Source organism: Triticum aestivum, chromosome 2B (assembly GCF_018294505.1).
Source record: "Triticum aestivum cultivar Chinese Spring chromosome 2B, IWGSC CS RefSeq v2.1, whole genome shotgun sequence".
Taxonomy (NCBI): Eukaryota; Viridiplantae; Streptophyta; class Magnoliopsida; order Poales; family Poaceae; genus Triticum; species Triticum aestivum.
Window position 1 is genome coordinate 74,864,859 of NC_057798.1, and position 24,133 is coordinate 74,888,991.

The window sequence follows — 24,133 nt, forward strand, 5'->3', positions numbered from 1 at the left end:
TTTGGGGGCTTCGTTGTTGCTTCATGCAGGTAGAAGTAAAAAAGAATTGGACATCCACTTCCTTGCGATGGAGAGGCTCAATGAAAATTATGCAAGCCATGAAGAACCCATCAGAGTACCACAGTTCAGGGGCGGTTGTCACTTATTGCTGGAATTTGATGACAAACTTTGGCAGGGCGAGGATTATGCATGCAGTGTGGGCGAAAAGCAAATGTAGCTTCCATGAACTTGCTCCTTTTTTTATTGAGAAGGCCTAGGAGGTCTTGCGGGATCACCCCCCTTATTTATCGGTTCCAGTTCTTGTAAAGAATATGGTAATAATTCAAACAAAGTAGCCAAAGTAAAAAAAATAATAAGGATCTTCGGTTGTTGAAAAAACATTAAGGATTTGCACATTTGTTCTTGTATTCACCATGAAGTGAAATGTACCACAAAGGGACATTTTAACTTGTTTTATTGAGAGGGCATGAGAGGTCTAGAGGGACTACCCGTGATAATGCAAAATGTGTACTTTTATATATGTTTGTTTTTAGAGAGTATGAGAGAAATGGAAATAGATTATTTTGATGTTAAAAAAGAATCCATCGACAAGGGTCCATAGGCAATGTCTTTGAAAGGGGCTAAAAATTCTTTGAGTTTTATACAACAATACACTAAAAGGCCTATGGTAATGGGCGGGCATCTAACATACTAAAATGAACTTTTACTTTGAAGACGATCTTAATTATTTATTTGATTTATTTATATGCATTGTAGCCCGTAGCAACACCTGATCCAATGGGCTTAAGTCTTAAGAAACTACAGTGCATACTTAACATGGAGCAGATTATGGACAATGATTGCTTCAACACCGCCGTGCATATACTGGCGTGTGACGAGGGAGTATTGTTCACAGACCCTCTTATACACTACATGGATCTAAGATTTTGTGTAAGTTATTGTGACTCTGCATTCTATGTGGCATTAGTATTAACATGCTGAAGCAATATTTATTTTTTTACTTAGTCCATGATGCTAGAGTCAACAAGAGGTCAGAAGTTTTGCGAGAAGGAAACTATCCAGACGTTGGCAACATTATTTGATAGCTGGCCTGGGATGGACAACAACATCTCATCGTGCAACATGGTAAGTAAAGTATTTTGTCTATTGTTATCATGGTTTATTGTTGTTTCTAATAGCTCCACTTGTAGATTTATTTTCCCTATGCATCCATCGGCCGATACATCTTGTACGGGATCGACAAAGAGGCACGTCGGATATATATTATGGACCCTATTCAAACATCACAACCGTAAGAGGGTAAAAATTTGAGACATGCACTGAAATTAAAAACTTTTCCAAGGGATTTCAAAGAAGCACTCGAAATAAAGCTGCCTGGTTGGAATTCCGATATCTAAATGGCGACGTTTATTTCCGTTTGGTATTCCAATGAGTGTAGACGGGTAATGAATTCATAATAAAATAAATATTTATTTTTGTTATCACTATATTCTTTACATTATTAATTTAAAATATTGCAGGAATGTGTCTGGCTATTTTGGTTTTCATTTTATGCTTTGGTGGAACAGTATAGAATTGGTCAAGCCGGTTTGCGTGGTAAGTATTGTCCGTTACCTGTTTTAAGACCTTCGGCGTGAAATTTGCATACTAACTACATATATTGTTTGTGCAGAATGAGTATGAGTTGAGGAAGCAATTTTTATTATACCTGCTAAAACACAGTGGGAATGAAGCTAAAGAAAACTTTCCTGATATTGTTAAAGAATTTCTTAAGCGCATCATCTAGATATTGATAATTTTGTAATAGATGTTTAGCTGGAACATCGCTCAGTTTGTTACATGGACATGTCGTTAGTCTTTCGTTTTGTTGTCAATTTTCATTGCAAAATGGACTTCAATTATTCAGTAATTGTGTTTGTGTTATATTGTTTGTGCATGTGAAATTTAACATGTAACTATTGTAAACTTTTTCAAGAGCCCGTGGCAAAGGCACTCTACTAGTTGGGTTAATTAATGGGATATTGTGTACAGTTAATCTCATTCTCATGATAGTCTAACCTCTTTTTGTATTACGTCTACCTAGTGGTTATATTAATAGTTTTCAGGTTAATACATTATTGGGCGTACCTAGATGTCAGTCAGCTGAATTTTTGGGGGGTTGGTCGATTTTGTGAACCGTCGGATGCGAAATCAACGGCTCACAACCTTTCTTCAACCTTCCGCACATCTCCTTCCTCATGTCACCAGCTACCACCAGCCTAACTGCCGCCCCCGCCGCCGACGACTACCTCGCTCTCCCTTGAACCACCCCCACAATCGTTCTTCCGTCATCCTGGCCATCCCTCAGGCCCCACACCCCTCGCATCGAGTTTTTTCTCCACTGAAACCACACTATAATCAAAACCACCGCCCCCACCCTGAACCTTACGATGGATAATGGGATGATGATGCTGAGCCCCTTCCTTCTCTCCAACGAGACCCTTCCCTTCTCTTTCCTTCATTAAAAAATCAACTGCCCTGTATTTGAAATTCAGCTGACTGACATGTAGGTAAACTGTACATTATTAGGGGCTAATTGGGTTAGATTGTTACAACTTTTAGAACCAGTTCCACCAAAATTGATACTAGGGTACTAGTAGTACCATTGTCTTTGTCAATTTTGTACCTGCCATAGTAAGATGACCCCTATTCTTAAGAATACATAATAGATGATATTTTAGTTTTATGAGATTAGCTTTTACTTCTTTCCATTGATTGCTACAGATTTTGGGAGAACACTGTTGTCCACGTTATATCATATACTTCCAAATTATAAAGCGTTCTTGTTGTATGTAAGTTACCTATTATCCACAGAATACAAGTAGTGGTTCAGAACTACAGAGAAAAGTGTAAGATATTCATCGTTATTTCTCCAGTAAGATACCCCCTTCGTTAATACTGCCCTATTCCTTTTCCCTTTTTCACGAAAGTGGAAGGAGTGATGAAGAACTGAAACATAGTTATAGTGGGCGTTTTTAATAGGAACAAACTGAAGAATTTGACATTAACATAATTGTAGTACTAATTCAGGTGTCCCTAGTTGTATTACCACTAGAACATGTTGACCTAATTGTCCATGGTTACACTCATTTTCAAATGGCACAACTTGTCTTGTTGCCACATCTTCAAAATCGTTAATAGGCTACTAGCAATACCATTGTATTTGTCCATTTTGTACCTGGCAAAGTAAGATGACCCCTATTCTTAAGAGTACATACCTGAGAATATTGTAGTGTTAGGAGATTATCTTTTACTTTTTTCCATTGATTGCTACAGATTTTGAGAGAATGTTGTTGTCCACGTTATATCGTATACTTCCAAATTATAAAGAGCTCTTGTTATATGTAAGTTCCCTATTATCCACACAATCAAAGTAGTGGTTCAGGACTACAGAGAAAGAAAGCACCAATAACTTGTTTTTTCATTTCTTTTTGGTGATAAAACTGGATATTGCTTTTACATGATCATGTGTCGGTGCCTTTGTCTCTATCAAATATTAGGGGTAATGAATTTTCCTGTACTGGATCAACATGCAGATCATGCCCACCTTGAAGTCATAAATCCAGTGAAGTCAATTTCAGTGTATTCAGGACATAGCCAGTAGCTTAGGAATTTCCACGAGTATGTTTTGTTTACAATAAAGTTGTGTGCAAAATGTATATGCTACAATATGCATGATTCTCTCTTTTATGAAATTATATCCATGTGTTTATATTGTCATCCCGTTGCAATGCACGAGGACCTTCGATTTGATTCAGTTTTATGTTCTACTACAAATAGGGAAATGTGGACGCTGGATATCCATTTCTTAGGTGTCAATCTGGTACTTACTCGAATGCACCGATACGGATACGGGTATCAGTATCGGGCCAATACGGATACGTAAATTCGTCATTTTCAAAAAGTGTCAATACGGATACATTGTAGGTACTCAAAGCAATCTGGAGGAGATGAGAATGATAGATCGTCAGAGATCAGAGAAGAAAGAAGAGGAGATAAGCTTGGTTGGGCAGGAGAAATGGAGAAGAGAAGTGTCCATACATGGATGTTACGTGAGAGGGGACGTTGGTGAGTAGGAGGAGGAGCTCGTCGCTGGCTAGCCGCCACTGCTGTTGGCCCTAGGACCTGGGTGAGCAGCCGCTGGCGACACAACCGCTGCCTGGTGTGAGCATGGGAGGGAGGAAAGACGCCGTGAGCGGAAGGATGGGGGCATCGGGGCACTAGGGTTGTTGGTTGCTTCTTAACTGGGCTGAGCGGGCTCTTACCTGGGCTGGAAAAGTATCCAAAACATACTGGCGAAGTATCCTTAGAGTATCATAATTGTTTTAAATTATTTATTCTTGGATACTCCAGCGATACATATCAAGGGCGTATCGGGGAAGTACGGTATCGGATATGGTATCCGATACGGATTCGCTGGTTGGCTGAAGTATCCGTGCATTTGAGGGTACTTAGGCTGTATAATACAGGGCATAGTTCTTCCAGCTACTAATTCACGTAATCTAATCGACAAAGAGGCACGTCGGATATATATTTTGGACCCTATTCAAACATCACAATCGTACGAGGGTAAAAATTTGAGACATGCACTGAAATTAAAAACTTTTGCAAGGGATTTCAAAGAAGCACTCGAAATAAAGCTGCCTGGTTTGGAATTCCGATATCTAAATGGCGACGTTTATTTCCGTTTGGTATTCCAATGAGTATAGACGGGTAATGAATTCATAATAAAATAAATATTTATTTTTGTTATCACTATATTCTTTACACTATTAATTTAAAATATTGCAGGAATGTGTCTGGCTATTTTGGTTTTCATTTTATGCTCTGGTGGAACAGTATAGAATTGGTCAAGCAGGTTTGCGTGGTAAGTATTGTCCGTTACCTGTTTTAAGACCTTCGGCATGAAATTTGCATACTAACTACATATATTGTTTGTGCAGAATGAGTATGAGTTGAGGAAGCAGTTTTTATTATACCTGCTAAAACACCATGGGAATGATGCTAAAGAAAACTTTCCTGATATTGTTAAAGAATTTCTTAAGCGCATCATCTAGATATTGATAATTTTGTAATAGATGTTTAGCTGGAACATCGCTCTGTTTGTTACATGGACATGTCGTTAGTCTTTCGTTTTGTTATCAATTTTCATTGCAAAATTGACTTCAATTATTCAGTAATTGTGTTTGTGTTATATTGTTTGTGCATGTGAAATTTAACATGTAACTATTCTAAACTTTTTCAAGAGCCCGTGGCAACACAGAGGCACTCTACTAGTTGGGTTAATTAATGGGATATTGTGTACAGTCAATCTCATTCTCATGATAGTCTAACCTCCTTTTGTATTACATCTACCTAGTGGTTATATTAATAGTTTTCAGGTTAATACATTATTGGGCGTACCTAGATGTCAGTCAGCTGAATTTTTTGGGGGTTGGTCGATTTTGTGAACCGTCGGATGCGAAATCAACGGCTCACAGCCTTTCTTCAACCTTCCGCACATCTCCTTCCTCATGTCACCAGCTACCACCAGCCTAACTGCCGCCCCCGCCGCCGGCGACTGCCTCGCTCTCCCTTGAACCACCCCCACAATCGTTCTTCCGTCATCCTGGCCATCCCTCAAGCCCCACACCCCTCGCATCGAGTTTTTCTCCACTGAAACCACACCATAATCAAAACCACCGCCCCACCCTGAACCTTACGATGGATAATGGGATGATGATGCTGAGCCCCTTCCTTCTCTCCAACGAGACCCTTCCCTTCTCTTTCCTTCATTAAAAAATCAACTGCCCTGTATTTGAAATTCAGCTGACCGACATGTAGGTAAACTGTACATTATTAGGGGCTAATTGGGTTAGATTGTTACAACTTTTAGAACCAGTTCCACCAAAATTGATACTAGGGTACTAGTAGTACCATTGTCTTTGTCAATTTTGTACCTACCATAGTAAGATGACCCCTATTCTTAAGAATACATAATAGATGATATTGTAGTTTTATGAGATTAGCTTTTACTTCTTTCCATTGATTGCTACAGATTTTGGGAGAACACTGTTGTCCACGTTATATCATATACTTCCAAATTATAAAGCGTTCTTGTTGTATGTAAGTTACCTATTATCCACAGAATACAAGTAGTGGTTCAGAACTACAGAGAAAAGTGTAAGATATTCATCGTTATTTCTCCAGTAAGATACCCCCTTCGTTAATACTGCCCTATTCCTTTTCCCTTTTTCACGAAAGTGGAAGGAGTGATGAAGAACTGAAACATAGTTATAGTGGGCGTTTTTAATAGGAACAAACTGAAGAATTTGACATTAACATAATTGTAGTACTAATTCAGGTGTCCCTGGTTGTATTACCACTAGAACATGTTGACCTAATTGTCCATGGTTACACTCATTTTCAAATGGCACAACTTGTCTTGTTGCCACATCTTCAAAATCGTTAATAGGCTACTAGCAATACCATTGTATTTGCCAATTTTGTACCTGGCAAAGTAAGATGACCCCTATTCTTAAGAGTACATATCTGGAATATTGTAGTGTTAGGAGATTATCTTTTACTTTTTTTCCATTGATTGCTACAGATTTTGAGAGAACGCTGTTGTCCACGTTATATCGTATACTTCCAAATTATAAAGAGTTCTTGTTATATGTAAGTTCCCTATTATCCACACAATCAAAGTAGTGGTTCAGGACTACAGAGAAAGAAATCACCAATAACTTGTTTTTTCATTTCTTTTTGGTGATAAAACTGGATATTGCTTTTACATGATCATGTGTCGGTGCCTTTGTCTCTATCAAATATTAGGGGTAATGAATTTTCCTGTACTGGATCAACATGCAGATTATGCCCACCTTGAAGTCATAAATCCAGTGAAGTCAATTTCAGTATATTCAGGACATAGCCGGTAGCTTAGGAATTTCCACGAGTATGTTTTGTTTACAATAAAGTTGTGTGCAAAATGTATATGCTACAATATGCATGATTCTCTCTTTAATCAAATTATATCCATGTGTTTATATTGTCATCCCGTTGCAATGCACGAGGACCTTCGATTTGATTCAGTTTTATGTTCTACTACAAATAGGGAAATGTGGACGTTGGATATCCATTTCTTAGGTGTCAATCTGGTACTTACTCGAATGCACCGATACGGATACGTGTATCAGTATCGGGCCAATACGGATACGTAAATTCGTCATTTTAAAAAAGTGTCAATACGGATACATTGTAGGTACTCAAAGCAATCTGGAGGAGATGAGAATGATAGATCTTCAGAGATTAGAGAATAAAGAAGAGGAGATGAGCTTGGCTAGGCAGGAGAAATGGAGAAGACAAGTGTCCATACATGGATGTTACGTGAGAGGGGACGTTGGTGAGTAGGAGGAGGAGCTCGTCGCTGGCTAGCCGCCACTGCTGTTGGCCCTAGGACCTGGGTGAGCAGCCGCTGGCGACACAACCGCTGCCTGGTGTGAGCATGGGAGGGAGGAAAGACGCCGTGAGCGGAAGGATGGGGGCATCGGGGCACTAGGGTTGTTGGTTGCTTCTTAACTGGGCTGAGCGGGCTCTTACCTGGGCTGGAAAAGTATCCAAAACATACTGGCGAAGTATCCTTAGAGTATCATAATTGTTTTAAATTATTTATTCTTTGATACTCCAGCGATACATATCAAGGGCGTATCGGGGAAGTACGGTATCGGATATGGTATCCGATACGGATTCGCTGGTTGGCTGAAGTATCCGTGCATTTGAGGGTACTTAGGCTGTATAATACAGGGCATAGTTCTTCCAGCTACTAATTCACGTAATCTAATCGACAAAGAGGCACGTCGGATATATATTTTGGACCCTATTCAAACATCACAATCGTACGAGGGTAAAAATTTGAGACATGCACTGAAATTCAAAACTTTTGCAAGGGATTTCAAAGAAGCACTCGAAATAAAGCTGCCTGGTTTGGAATTCCGATATCTAAATGGCGACGTTTATTTCCGTTTGGTATTCCAATGAGTATAGACGGGTAATGAATTCATAATAAAATAAATATTTATTTTTGTTATCACTATATTCTTTACACTATTAATTTAAAATATTGCAGGAATGTGTCTGGCTATTTTGGTTTTCATTTTATGCTCTGGTGGAACAGTATAGAATTGGTCAAGCAGGTTTGCGTGGTAAGTATTGTCCGTTACCTGTTTTAAGACCTTCGGCATGAAATTTGCATACTAACTACATATATTGTTTGTGCAGAATGAGTATGAGTTGAGGAAGCAGTTTTTATTATACCTGCTAAAACACCATGGGAATGATGCTAAAGAAAACTTTCCTGATATTGTTAAAGAATTTCTTAAGCGCATCATCTAGATATTGATAATTTTGTAATAGATGTTTAGCTGGAACATCGCTCTGTTTGTTACATGGACATGTCGTTAGTCTTTCGTTTTGTTATCAATTTTCATTGCAAAATTGACTTCAATTATTCAGTAATTGTGTTTGTGTTATATTGTTTGTGCATGTGAAATTTAACATGTAACTATTCTAAACTTTTTCAAGAGCCCGTGGCAACACAGAGGCACTCTACTAGTTGGGTTAATTAATGGGATATTGTGTACAGTCAATCTCATTCTCATGATAGTCTAACCTCCTTTTGTATTACATCTACCTAGTGGTTATATTAATAGTTTTCAGGTTAATACATTATTGGGCGTACCTAGATGTCAGTCAGCTGAATTTTTTGGGGGTTGGTCGATTTTGTGAACCGTCGGATGCGAAATCAACGGCTCACAGCCTTTCTTCAACCTTCCGCACATCTCCTTCCTCATGTCACCAGCTACCACCAGCCTAACTGCCGCCCCCGCCGCCGGCGACTGCCTCGCTCTCCCTTGAACCACCCCCACAATCGTTCTTCCGTCATCCTGGCCATCCCTCAAGCCCCACACCCCTCGCATCGAGTTTTTTCTCCACTGAAACCACACCATAATCAAAACCACCGCCCCCACCCTGAACCTTACGATGGATAATGGGATGATGATGCTGAGCCCCTTCCTTCTCTCCAACGAGACCCTTCCCTTCTCTTTCCTTCATTAAAAAATCAACTGCCCTGTATTTGAAATTCAGCTGACCGACATGTAGGTAAACTGTACATTATTAGGGGCTAATTGGGTTAGATTGTTACAACTTTTAGAACCAGTTCCACCAAAATTGATACTAGGGTACTAGTAGTACCATTGTCTTTGTCAATTTTGTACCTACCATAGTAAGATGACCCCTATTCTTAAGAATACATAATAGATGATATTGTAGTTTTATGAGATTAGCTTTTACTTCTTTCCATTGATTGCTACAGATTTTGGGAGAACACTGTTGTCCACGTTATATCATATACTTCCAAATTATAAAGCGTTCTTGTTGTATGTAAGTTACCTATTATCCACAGAATACAAGTAGTGGTTCAGAACTACAGAGAAAAGTGTAAGATATTCATCGTTATTTCTCCAGTAAGATACCCCCTTCGTTAATACTGCCCTATTCCTTTTCCCTTTTTCACGAAAGTGGAAGGAGTGATGAAGAACTGAAACATAGTTATAGTGGGCGTTTTTAATAGGAACAAACTGAAGAATTTGACATTAACATAATTGTAGTACTAATTCAGGTGTCCCTGGTTGTATTACCACTAGAACATGTTGACCTAATTGTCCATGGTTACACTCATTTTCAAATGGCACAACTTGTCTTGTTGCCACATCTTCAAAATCGTTAATAGGCTACTAGCAATACCATTGTATTTGCCAATTTTGTACCTGGCAAAGTAAGATGACCCCTATTCTTAAGAGTACATACCTGGAATATTGTAGTGTTAGGAGATTATCTTTTACTTTTTTCCATTGATTGCTACAGATTTTGAGAGAACGCTGTTGTCCACGTTATATCGTATACTTCCAAATTATAAAGAGTTCTTGTTATATGTAAGTTCCCTATTATCCACACAATCAAAGTAGTGGTTCAGGACTACAGAGAAAGAAAGCACCAATAACTTGTTTTTTCATTTCTTTTTGGTGATAAAACTGGATATTGCTTTTACATGATCATGTGTCGGTGCCTTTGTCTCTATCAAATATTAGGGGTAATGAATTTTCCTGTACTGGATCAACATGCAGATTATGCCCACCTTGAAGTCATAAATCCAGTGAAGTCAATTTCAGTATATTCAGGACATAGCCGGTAGCTTAGGAATTTCCACGAGTATGTTTTGTTTACAATAAAGTTGTGTGCAAAATGTATATGCTACAATATGCATGATTCTCTCTTTAATCAAATTATATCCATGTGTTTATATTGTCATCCCGTTGCAATGCACGAGGACCTTCGATTTGATTCAGTTTTATGTTCTACTACAAATAGGGAAATGTGGACGTTGGATATCCATTTCTTAGGTGTCAATCTGGTACTTACTCGAATGCACCGATACGGATACGTGTATCAGTATCGGGCCAATACGGATACGTAAATTCGTCATTTTAAAAAAGTGTCAATACGGATACATTGTAGGTACTCAAAGCAATCTGGAGGAGATGAGAATGATAGATCTTCAGAGATTAGAGAATAAAGAAGAGGAGATGAGCTTGGCTAGGCAGGAGAAATGGAGAAGACAAGTGTCCATACATGGATGTTACGTGAGAGGGGACGTTGGTGAGTAGGAGGAGGAGCTCGTCGCTGGCTAGCCGCCACTGCTGTTGGCCCTAGGACCTGGGTGAGCAGCCGCTGGCGACACAACCGCTGCCTGGTGTGAGCATGGGAGGGAGGAAAGACGCTGTGAGGGGAAGGATGGGGGCATCGGGGCACTAGGGTTGTTGGTTGCTTCTTAACTGGGCTGAGCGGGCTCTTACCTGGGCTGGAAAAGTATCCAAAACATACTAGCGAAGTATCCTTAGAGTATCATAATTGTTTTAAATTATTTATTCTTGGATACTCCAGCGATACATATCAGGGGCGTATCGGGGAAGTACGGTATCAGATATGGTATCCGATACGGATTCGCTGGTTGGCTGAAGTATCCGTGCATTTGAGGGTACTTAGGCTGTATAATACAGGGCATAGTTCTTCCAGCTACTAATTCACGTAATCTAATCGACAAAGAGGCACGTCGGATATATATTTTGGACCCTATTAAAACATCACAATCGTACGAGGGTAAAAATTTGAGACATGCACTGAAATTAAAAACTTTTGCAAGGGATTTCAAAGAAGCACTCGAAATAAAGCTGCCTGGTTTGGAATTCCGATATCTAAATGGCGACGTTTATTTCCGTTTGGTATTCCAATGAGTATAGACGGGTAATGAATTCATAATAAAATAAATATTTATTTTTGTTATCACTATATTCTTTACATTATTAATTTAAAATATTGCAGGAATGTGTCTGGCTATTTTGGTTTTCATTTTATGCTCTGGTGGAACAGTATAGAATTGGTCAAGCAGGTTTGCGTGGTAAGTATTGTCCGTTACCTATTTTAAGACCTTCGGCATGAAATTTGCATACTAACTACATATATTGTTTGTGCAGAATGAGTATGAGTTGAGGAAGCAGTTTTTATTATACCTGCTAAAACACCATGGGAATGATGCTAAAGAAAACTTTCCTGATATTGTTAAAGAATTTCTTAAGCGCATCATCTAGATATTGATAATTTTGTAATAGATGTTTAGCTGGAACATCGCTCAGTTTGTTACATGGACATGTCGTTAGTCTTTCGTTTTGTTATCAATTTTCATTGCAAAATTGACTTCAATTATTCAGTAATTGTGTTTGTGTTATATTGTTTGTGCATGTGAAATTTAACATGTAACTATTCTAAACTTTTTCAAGAGCCCGTGGCAACACAGAGGCACTCTACTAGTTGGGTTAATTAATGGGATATTGTGTACAGTCAATCTCATTCTCATGATAGTCTAACCTCCTTTTGTATTACATCTACCTAGTGGTTATATTAATAGTTTTCAGGTTAATACATTATTGGGCGTACCTAGATGTCAGTCAGCTGAATTTTTTGGGGGTTGGTCGATTTTGTGAACCGTCGGATGCGAAATCAACGGCTCACAGCCTTTCTTCAACCTTCCGCACATCTCCTTCCTCATGTCACCAGCTACCACCAGCCTAACTGCCGCCCCCGCCGCCGGCGACTGCCTCGCTCTCCCTTGAACCACCCCCACAATCGTTCTTCCGTCATCCTGGCCATCCCTCAAGCCCCACACCCCTCGCATCGAGTTTTTTCTCCACTGAAACCACACCATAATCAAAACCACCGCCCCCACCCTGAACCTTACGATGGATAATGGGATGATGATGCTGAGCCCCTTCCTTCTCTCCAACGAGACCCTTCCCTTCTCTTTCCTTCATTAAAAAGCAACTGCCCTGTATTTGAAATTCAGCTGACTGACATGTAGGTAAACTGTACATTATTAGGGGCTAATTGGGTTAGATTGTTACAACTTTTAGAACCAGTTCCACCAAAATTGATACTAGGGTACTAGTAGTACCATTGTCTTTGTCAATTTTGTACCTGCCATAGTAAGATGACCCCTATTCTTAAGAATACATAATAGATGATATTGTAGTTTTATGAGATTAGCTTTTACTTCTTTCCATTGATTGCTACAGATTTTGGGAGAACACTGTTGTCCACGTTATATCATATACTTCCAAATTATAAAGCGTTCTTGTTGTATGTAAGTTACCTATTATCCACAGAATACAAGTAGTGGTTCAGAACTACAGAGAAAAGTGTAAGATATTCATCGTTATTTCTCCAGTAAGATACCCCCTTCGTTAATACTGCCCTATTCCTTTTCCCTTTTTCACGAAAGTGGAAGGAGTGATGAAGAACTGAAACATAGTTATAGTGGGCGTTTTTAATAGGAACAAACTGAAGAATTTGACATTAACATAATTGTAGTACTAATTCAGGTGTCCCTGGTTGTATTACCACTAGAACATGTTGACCTAATTGTCCATGGTTACACTCATTTTCAAATGGCACAACTTGTCTTGTTGCCACATCTCAAAATCGTTAATAGGCTACTAGCAATACCATTGTATTTGCCAATTTTGTACCTGGCAAAGTAAGATGACCCCTATTCTTAAGAGTACATACCTGGAATATTGTAGTGTTAGGAGATTATCTTTTACTTTTTTCCATTGATTGCTACAGATTTTGAGAGAACGCTGTTGTCCACGTTATATCGTATACTTCCAAATTATAAAGAGTTCTTGTTATATGTAAGTTCCCTATTATCCACACAATCAAAGTAGTGGTTCAGGACTACAGAGAAAGAAAGCACCAATAACTTGTTTTTTCATTTCTTTTTGGTGATAAAACTGGATATTGCTTTTACATGATCATGTGTCGGTGCCTTTGTCTCTATCAAATATTAGGGGTAATGAATTTTCCTGTACTGGATCAACATGCAGATTATGCCCACCTTGAAGTCATAAATCCAGTGAAGTCAATTTCAGTATATTCAGGACATAGCCGGTAGCTTAGGAATTTCCACGAGTATGTTTTGTTTACAATAAAGTTGTGTGCAAAATGTATATGCTACAATAGGCATGACTCTCTCTTTTATCAAATTATATCCATGTGTTTATATTGTCATCCCGTTGCAATGCACGAGGACCTTCGATTTGATTCAGTTTTATGTTCTACTACAAATAGGGAAATGTGGACGTTGGATATCCATTTCTTAGGTGTCAATCTGGTACTTACTCGAATGCACCGATACGGATACGTGTATCAGTATCGGGCCAATACGGATACGTAAATTCGTCATTTTAAAAAAGTGTCAATACGGATACATTGTAGGTACTCAAAGCAATCTGGAGGAGATGAGAATGATAGATCTTCAGAGATCAGAGAAGAAAGAAGAGGAGATGAGCTTGGCTAGGCAGGAGAAATGGAGAATAGAAGTGTCCATACATGGATGTTACGTGAGAGGGGACGTTGGTGAGTAGGAGGAGGAGCTCGTCGCTGGCTAGCCGCCACTGCTGTTGGCCCTAGGACCTGGGTGAGCAGCCGCTGGCGACACAACCGCTGCCTGGTGTGAGCATGGGAGGGAGGAAAGACGCCGTGAGGGGAAGGATGGGGGCATCGGGGCACTAGGGTTGTTGGTTGCTTCTTAACTGGGCTGAGCGGGCTATTACCTGGGCTGGAAAAGTATCCAAAACATACTAGCGAAGTATCCTTAGAGTATCATAATTGTTTTAAATTATTTATTCTTGGATACTCCAGCGATACATATCAGGGGCGTATCGGGGAAGTACGGTATCAGATATGGTATCCGATACGGATTCGCTGGTTGGCTGAAGTATCCGTGCATTTGAGGGTACTTAGGCTGTATAATACAGGGCATAGTTCTTCCAGCTACTAATTCACGTAATCTAATCGACAAAAAGGCACGTCGGATATATATTTTGGACCCTATTCAAACATCACAATCGTACGAGGGTAAAAATTTGAGACATGCACTGAAATTAAAAACTTTTGCAAGGGATTTCAAAGAAGCACTCGAAATAAAGTTGCCTGGTTTGGAATTCCGATATCTAAATGGCGACGTTTATTTCCGTTTGGTATTCCAATGAGTATAGACGGGTAATGAATTCATAATAAAATAAATATTTATTTTTGTTATCACTATATTCTTTACATTATTAATTTAAAATATTGCAGGAATGTGTCTGGCTATTTTGGTTTTCATTTTATGCTCTGGTGGAACAGTATAGAATTGGTCAAGCAGGTTTGCGTGGTAAGTATTGTCCGTTACCTGTTTTAAAACCTTCGGCGTGAAATTTGCATACTAACTACATATATTGTTTGTGCAGAATGAGTATGAGTTGAGGAAGCAGTTTTTATTATACCTGCTAAAACACCATGGGAATGAAGCTAAAGAAAACTTTCCTGATATTGTTAAAGAATTTCTTAAGCGCATCATCTAGATATTGATAATTTTGTAATAGATGTTTAGCTGGAACATCGCTCAGTTTGTTACATGGACATGTCGTTAGTATTTCGTTTTGTTATCAATTTTCATTGCAAAATTGACTTCAATTATTCAGTAATTGTGTTTGTGTTATATTGTTTGTGCATGTGAAATTTAACATGTAACTATTCTAAACTTTTTCAAGAGCCCGTGGCAACACAGAGGCACTCTACTAGTTGGGTTAATTAATGGGATATTGTGTATAGTCAATCTCATTCTCATGATAGTCCAACCTGTTTTTGTATTACGTATACCTAGTGGTTATGTTAATAGTTTTCAGGTTAATACATTATTGGGCGTACCTAGATGTCAGCCAGCTGAATTTTTTGGGGGTTGGTCGGTTTTGTGAACCGTCGGATGCGAAATCAAGAGCTCACAGCCTTTCTTCAACCTTCCGCACATCTCCTTCCTCATGTGACCAGCTACCACCAGCCTAACTGCCGCCCCCGCCGCCCGCGACGGCCTCGCTCTCCCTTGAACCACCCCCACAATCGTTCTTCCGTCATCCTGGCCATCCCTCAAGCCCCACACCCCTCGCATCGAGTTTTTTCTGCACTGAAACCACACCATAATCAAAACCACCGCCCCCACCCTGAACCTTACGATGGATAATGGGATGATGATGCTGAGCCCCTTCCTTCTCTCCAACGAGACCCTTCCCTTCTCTTTCCTTCATTAAAAAAGCAACTGCCCTGTATTTGAAATTCAGCTGACTGACATGTAGGTAAACTGTACATTATTAGGGGCTAATTGGGTTAGATTGTTACAACTTTTAGAACCAGTTCCACCAAAATTGATACTAGGGTACTAGTAGTACCATTGTCTTTGTCAATTTTGTACCTGCCATAGTAAGATGACCCCTATTCTTAAGAATACATAATAGATGATATTGTAGTTTTATGAGATTAGCTTTTACTTCTTTCCATTGATTGCTACAGATTTTGGGAGAACACTGTTGTCCACGTTATATCATATACTTCCAAATTATAAAGCGTTCTTGTTGTATGTAAGTTACCTATTATCCACAGAATACAAGTAGTGGTTCAGAACTACAGAGAAAAGTGTAAGATATTCATCGTTATTTCTCCAGTAAGATACCCCCTTCGTTAATACTGCCCTATTCCTTTTCCCTTTTTCACGAAAGTGGAAGGAGTGATGAAGAACTGAAACATAGTTATAGTGGGCGTTTTTAATAGGAACAAACTGAAGAATTTGACATTAACATAATTGTAGTACTAATTCAGGTGTCCCTGGTTGTATTACCACTAGAACATGTTGACCTAATTGTCCATGGTTACACTCATTTTCAAATGGCACAACTTGTCTTGTTGCCACATCTTCAAAATCGTTAATAGGCTACTAGCAATACCATTGTATTTGTCAATTTTGTACCTGGCAAAGTAAGATGACCCCTATTCTTAAGAGTACATACCTGAGAATATTGTAGTGTTAGGAGATTATCTTTTACTTTTTTCCATTGATTGCTACAGATTTTGAGAGAACGATGTTGTCCACGTTATATCGTATACTTCCAAATTATAAAGAGTTCTTGTTATATGTAAGTTCCCTATTATCCACACAATCAAAGTAGTGGTTCAGGACTACAGAGAAAGAAAGCACCAATAACTTGTTTTTTCATTTCTTTTTGGTGATAAAACTGGATTTTGCTTTTACATGATCATGTGTCGGTGCGTTTGTCTCTATCAAATATTAGGGGTAATGAATTTTCCTGTACTGGATCAACATGCAGATCATGCCCACCTTGAAGTCATAAATCCAGTGAAGTTAATTTCAGTATATATTCAGGACATAGCCAGTAGCTTAGGAATTTCCACGAGTATGTTTTGTTTACAATAAAGTTGTGTGCAAAATGTATATGCTACAATATGCATGATTCTCTCTTTTATCAAATTATATCCATGTGTTTATATTGTCATCCCGTTGCAATGCACGAGGACCTTTGATTTGATTCAGTTTTATGTTCTACTACAAATAGGGAAATGTGGACGCTGGATATCCATTTCTTAGGTGTCAATCTGGTACTTACTCGAATGCACCGATACGGATACGGGTATCAGTATCGAGCCAATACGGATACGTAAATTCGTCATTTTCAAAAAGTGTCAATACGGATACATTGTAGGTACTCAAAGCAATCTGGAGGAGATGAGAATGATAGATCTTCAGAGATCATAGAAGAAAGAAGAGGAGATAAGCTTGGTTGGGCAGGAGAAATGGAGAAGAGAAGTGTCCATACATGGATGTTACGTGAGAGGGGACGTTGGTGAGTAGGAGGAGGAGCTCGTCGCTGGCTAGCCGCCACTGTTGCTGGCCCTAGGACCTCGGTGAGCAGCCGCTGGCGACACAACCGCTGCCTGGTGTGAGCATGGGAGGGAGGAAAGACGCCGTGAGGGGGAGGATGGGGGCATCGGGGCACTAGGGTTGTTGGTTGCTTCTTAACTGGGCTGAGCGGGCTCTTACCTGGGCTGGAAAAGTATCCAAAATATACTGGCGAAGTATCCTTAGAGTATCATAATTGTTTTAAATTATTTATTCTTGGATACTCCAGCGATACATATCAGGGGCGTATCGGGGAAGTACGGTATCGGATATGGTATCCGATACGGATTCGCTGGTCGGCTGAAGTATCCGTGCATTTGAGGGTACTTAGGCTGTATAATATAGGGCATAGTTCTTCCAGCTACTAATTCACGTAATCTAATCGACAAAGAGGCACGTCGGATATATATTTTGGACCCTATTCAAACATCACAATCCTAAGAGGGTAAAAATTTGAGACATGCAGTGAAATTAAAAACTTTTGCAAGGGATTTCAAAGAAGCACTCGAAATAAAGCTGCCTGGTTTGGAATTCCGATATCTAAATGGCGACGTTTATTTCCGTTTGGTATTCCAATGAGTATAGACGGGTAATGAATTCATAATAAAATAAATATTTATTTTTGTTATCACTATATTCTTTACATTATTAATTTAAAATATTGCAGGAATGTGTCTGGCTATTTTGGTTTTCATTTTATGCTCTGGTGGAACAGTATAGAATTGGTCAAGCAGGTTTGCGTGGTAAGTATTGTCCGTTACATGTTTTAAGACCTTCGGCGTGAAATTTGCATACTAACTACATATATTGTTTGTGCAGAATGAGTATGAGTTGAGGAAGCAGTTTTTATTATACCTGCTAAAACACCGTGGGAATGAAGCTAAAGAAAACTTTCCTGATATTGTTAAAGAATTTCTTAAGCGCATCATCTAGATATTGATAATTTTGTAATAGATGTTTAGTTGGAACATCGCTCAGTTTGTTACATGGACATGTCGTTAGTCTTTCGTTTTGTTATCAATTTTCATTGCAAAATGGACTTCAATTATTCAGTAATTGTGTTTGTGTTATATTGTTTGTGCATGTGAAATTTAACATGTAACTATTGTAAACTTTTTCAAGAGCCCGTGGCAACACAGAGGCACTCTACTAGTTGGGTTAATTAATGGGATATTGTGTATAGTCAATCTCATTCTCATGATAGTCCAACCTGTTTTTGTATTATGTATACCTAGTGGTTATGTTAATAGTTTTCAGGTTAATACATTATTGGGCGTACCTAGATGTCAGTCAGCTGAATTTTTTGGGGGTTGGTCGATTTTGTGAACCGTCGGATGCGAAATCAAGAGCTCACAGCCTTTCTTCAACCTTCCGCACATCTCCTTCCTCATGTCACCAGCTACCACCAGCCTAACTGCCGCCCCCGCCGCCCGCGACTGCCTCGCTCTCCCTTGAACCACCCCCACAATCGTTCTTCCATCATCCTGGCCATCCCTCTAGCCCCACACCCCTCGCATCGAGTTTTTTCTCCACTGAAACCACACCATAATCAAAACCACCGCCCCCACCCTGAACCCTACGATGGATAATGGGATGATGATGCTGAGCCCCTTCCTTCTCTCCCGCGAGACCCTTCCCTTCTCTTTCCTTCATTAAAAAATCAACTGCCCTGTATTTGAAATTCAGCTGACTGACATGTAGGTAAACTGTACATTATTAGGGGCTAATTGGGTTAGATTGTTACAACTTTTAGAAAAAATCTTGGGATAATTGCTCCTATGTATCGCCTTGCTGCGACAATTAAGTCGATATGCAGAATTCAACCATTTATTATTGGAAATCGTTTGGAGCCAGACAGCAGCTGTACCAATGAGACGTTCTGTGTGCTACCTCAAGCGCGTCTGCTAATGGTGCAGCCATGTTGGGTGTTGGTGTAGGCTACGATGGGGGTAACATGTCGTTGATGGTGGCTTTAAGGAGCAGGAGCACTTGAGATAGCGCAGAGGAGATCAGGACGCTTTGGGCATGCCGCATGCCGCTGGTTTCCTCTGCCGTCCAGGTCTTTGCCTATGGGCTCGTGGTATGGTCTTAGTTACACATAAATTTTGCAAACCTTAATGATTTTGATTGGTGCTTTATCTCAATTGAAACACTTCAATGACAAAATCCTAGCATCCTCTTTCTCTACGAGGTTGAATCCACGGGTTACAAATTTAATCAATGACTGTGAATTTAGATTGGGAATGGTACATGGCTGTGCTTAATCAAATCAATTTGCCAACGATTGATTCTAGCTTCTATGAGCCGGCTTTGCAGCTGAACTACCAACAGTATATATGCTACTAATGTTGCCAGACTTTATGCCGAGAGGAGCGTTACATACTTGGATTTTGTGTAGTTGTTACATACTTGGATTTTGTGCCATGTATAGTTGTTACATACTTGGATTTTGTGCCATGTATGATCTTCTGAAGATGGTAGCGGGAGTCTAGCATTTTATTTTATTTTCTGTCACTGATTAGTTAATCAATTTAGTTGGGAATCTAGATTGATTTTCATTAGAAACATGCCTGAATTAACTGATTCTCTTGCTGTGCTGCTACCCGTGTGAGATGCTTCTATGTGTTCATGTCATCGTTTGCAAAGTGCCATTTTAATTAATACTTCTCTCAGAGATTATAAAACTGAATGAGATTATTTCTGTTGTTAGTTTACTCTTTGAATATTTTTTTCCCTGTGCTACTTCATGCCAATCAAATCTTGGGAAGGGGATATCCACGCTTTGAATTTTTTAATATTCCTTATGGTAAAAAGACTGCCGAATTATATGAAGTTAATTTTCGTGTTGCAAGGCATATAGCCTTTATTTTCATCTAGACAACAACCATATTGTGGAATTGGTTGACACATGCGTGAATATGTAACATATGTATTATGCTTGCCTTCGTATATATACAATTTCTGCAGATGTGAAACAAATCATTAAGTACTTCAAAAATATGATTTTCCTGTGCTAGGTTATTTCAAAACGGGTTGCTTACAGGGATAAAGTGCTGGTGGTAGTTAATACTATGATGATATCAGGGTTTTTCTCCTTGATATATTTCCCCTGAATACCTAACCAAATGCAGAAGTAGTTTAGGGTTGCACATATTTAAGGAACACGATTAGTTTGATGGTGTAAAAATACTCTCGGTTTCATTTTTTGTAAACCAGTAGTTGAAAGAGTATATATTGTTATTGGCAAAGGCAGTTCATTATCAATATGAGTATTTGATATTACGTTCAGTCTCACTGTGATAGCGCCCGCACTTGGACCACCAGCCCAATGTGTGCGCACTCAACTTGATCGACTTTTTTGTTGAGAAGACGACTCAATATTTATTCAACCAATTTTATCAATTCAGTGATAAAGGTGCCACTTTTCCATTCGTATGTGGTCGTGACTTAATTTAGCACCTCGGCGTCTTACTATTCTGGCCTGCTTTAAATCGCTTTGCACAAAGCCAGTAGGTAAGCTATTCAATAGTTGTTCGTGTTCCTTTAAAAAAATGGTTGTTCATGTTTTTCCCTTAATGATAGCTGAAAATTCTTTTGAGCACTTAAGCGTCTCACTAAGCCCTTTCAATCAGTTTGTGCTAAGGCTAATAGCCAAGCTGTGCACAGGGTGTTCATGTTTTTAAATTGGTTGTTTTATGTGAAACTGCCCCCATGCTTGCAATGATTTTTCTTAGTTATTGATTTTTAAAGAAAAATAACGTTCGCAGTGAACTTGCTATCACGGGAGTCCATGAGCTTTCCAATGATAATCTGTGAAATAAAAGGATATAAATGCATACGTACTACTTATCCAGTGACATTTTCTCCTCCTGAGATGTTAGATCCGCTTCGTTATTTTATTTCATCTCCAGGTTGACGTCGTTCTTTGCATTTTTGAAATTGATGTCATTGCAAAAGGGCTTGGAAGGACCAAAAAAAATTATGCAGTTTAGTGCATTGGTGTTTTGGTAATTTTATTTCGCAATCTTGATGTTTAGTTAGAAGACTGCTATAACATAGAGATAACCACTAAATTGACTTAGCTTTGGTCTCCAAAATGTGAATTGCCTTACAATGTGGTGTGTCATCCTAGATGTTGGTTCCCTAAACCCTTATTTCATTTTAGATGAATGAATCATTCCAGATTGATGTTAAAGTTCTGAAGTGTGTGTCCCTTTGTCTATGACTCTAATACATGGCGTCAGTCGCAACCAGAGTAAACTAGATATGCATGGTGTTATGACATGACAAGCAGAACAGAGAGAGACCACATGCTAATGTTTAGAAATTATATGCAACGGCAACTTCACTATAAGAACATAAGCCAATAATGAAAAACTGGAGTCTGAAGGAAGCCTTATCATTTAGAACAAATTACCACAACACATAGCCTGTTGTTGGCATAATATGTCAGTACAGTTCGTTGGTAAATGATTTCTTTATGCCAATTGGGGTTACCTTAGCATTTCATGATATTTTAATAACTATGGGTTATGTATGTATAGTTTTTCTTTTGCTATGGGCCATGGTAGTGTACAAAAGAACATGTTGAATCCAATAAATCAAAATCTGCTACTTGAGTGATTATCTGTAGATGTTTAGATCAGCAACTTTATGTCTACAAAACGAATTAAAAATGCATCTACTAAGATATATACATCTATCAGTACCACATTTTGGAGCATAGAAGTGGTGTAATGATAGTGGTAAACTGGTAATATATATTTTGTTTATGGTGCTTTAGATTTTTGTGAATGCTTCATTGCTTGATGTTGTTTCATGCTGTTGTTACTCTAGGGTCAATTTTGCTCTGATTTGTGTCTGTTCATTCAGAGGAAGCAACTGATTGATAGATTGTATTGTTCCTGTTGATTGCCCAATTCTTTCTCTTTTCATTTTCAAATGACAAAGTGCATTTTGTTTTACAGCTTTCTGATCATTCTTATCAGACAAGTTGGCTTCTCAGAAGATTACCATTAATCTTTTCTCTATATATCGAAGCATGGAGTATATTCGGAGTCCAAAAGAGGTATTCAGCAGTTACAGTTGCAACCGCAAGATCGTGCATGTTGGAAGTTCTGTTTCAATTTTTGATTATCCAGTAGCTTGCTCACTTGCTCGCTAAGCTCTGACTGTTTGAGCTCTGACTGGTTATCCTTGTGATTTCCATGACGGGCTATTCTTGAAAAGACTGAGTTCAACAGTGAAGTGTACTTCTCAGTTTGCATAGAAAATTCATGAATCTTGGTTATTCTGTATGTAGAAATAATCCATTTGCTTCCAATGATATTCGACATTAATTTACATGCAAAGAGATAGAGAAAGAATGTTTAAGAAGTTGTTAAATTCTCACTCCCATATATTATGCTTATATATTTTAAAAATAAAACAATAACGGTGATGGGTTTGAATAGTTTTAATTAATACTGTTAATTTTTGTTGGCTGGATCATGCAGAATTTAAAATTACCCCCCTTTTCAATTGGATGCACTTTTTTCTTGTTGATGCAAGAAATATGAATGGTGTTTGCAACCAGCTCGACATCTCACTATAAAAAAAACATTACACACGTACACAGTGGCTCAACCACGGGCGTGGCGTGCCGCTGCGCCTTCTTTCTACTAGTATATAAATTAGGATGCTTATCGAAACCAGCGTCACCGATAATGCTAAGGCGATCATCATTGGCAATTTGGACCGTGTCTTGTAGTTCGAGGTCGATGGCAAGGCCGGCAACATTGAGATGTTCAGTGCAGGGGCCGGCGCATCCAACGCAAAGCTCCAGCCGAGAATGACATGTCGTGTTCGAATGAAGTTCGTTGCCGAAGAGAACCCGACGTACGCGGTGTTCTGCACCACCCCCGAGAGGTCGACGGTGGTCCGCAGGAGGGGCTTCTTGGGCCTGGCCACGCCCAACGGAGCCATGGTCAGGGTGATCTCCGTGGCCCTGCTGTCGTAGTCCACCCACACCTGCATGGGCTTCTGGCTTATCAGACTTAGGTTCTGGAACATCCCGGTGCCATCATCATAGTACCCGGCGTTGGCGGAATCGATCAACACGAGGCTATCAACGTCGACGCCCACATGGTTGTCGTTGATGTCACGGAGCTCGTCATCTTTGAACGTGTCTAGCTCCACGGCGAAGATGTGGGCACTCCGGTTGCTAATATTGTCTTCGTTGAGTAGGCCCAGGAACTGGCCTGGCGACGCAGTGGAGAGCACCTCCTTAGACGCGGCCACGAAGAAGGCGATGCCGTCGCTGCTGACGTCGTCGTCTTGACTGGAGATGGCGAAGACGAAGGTGCTCGAGAAAGGCCGCACGGAGCCGGTGGCATTCGATGCGGTGCGGAATGGCAGCGGGAACGGGTGGACGCCATGGCCTTTCACCTTTCTGCCATCGGTCAGCACGAGGAGGCCGTTAGGCATAACTCTGCTCGTGCCGTCGAGCGTCAGGTTCGCGCCCGTGAAGCCGTTGTAGACGAACTGCCGACCGTCATCGCCGCCGGTGGCCGCGAGGCAGCGGCCCGGAGCGACCAGGAGCAGGAGCAGAGCGACCAAGTGGTAAGGCTCGAGAAGAAGCATGGCTCTGTATCACCAACGGCGCAGAAGGACCGCTCGCCGGTCTCTTTATCCTTGGCTGTGGTGCTTGGGATTTGTGAACGGTAGGCAGCGCGG

General features: G+C 39.7%; 1 pseudogene; it reads right to left on the reverse strand.

The window, feature by feature from the left end:
* LOC123040516 (L-type lectin-domain containing receptor kinase SIT2-like) overlaps positions 1–24,102 on the reverse strand; it is a 48,517-nt pseudogene extending 24,415 nt beyond the window's left edge.
* Between the last annotated feature and the right edge of the window lie 31 nt (positions 24,103–24,133).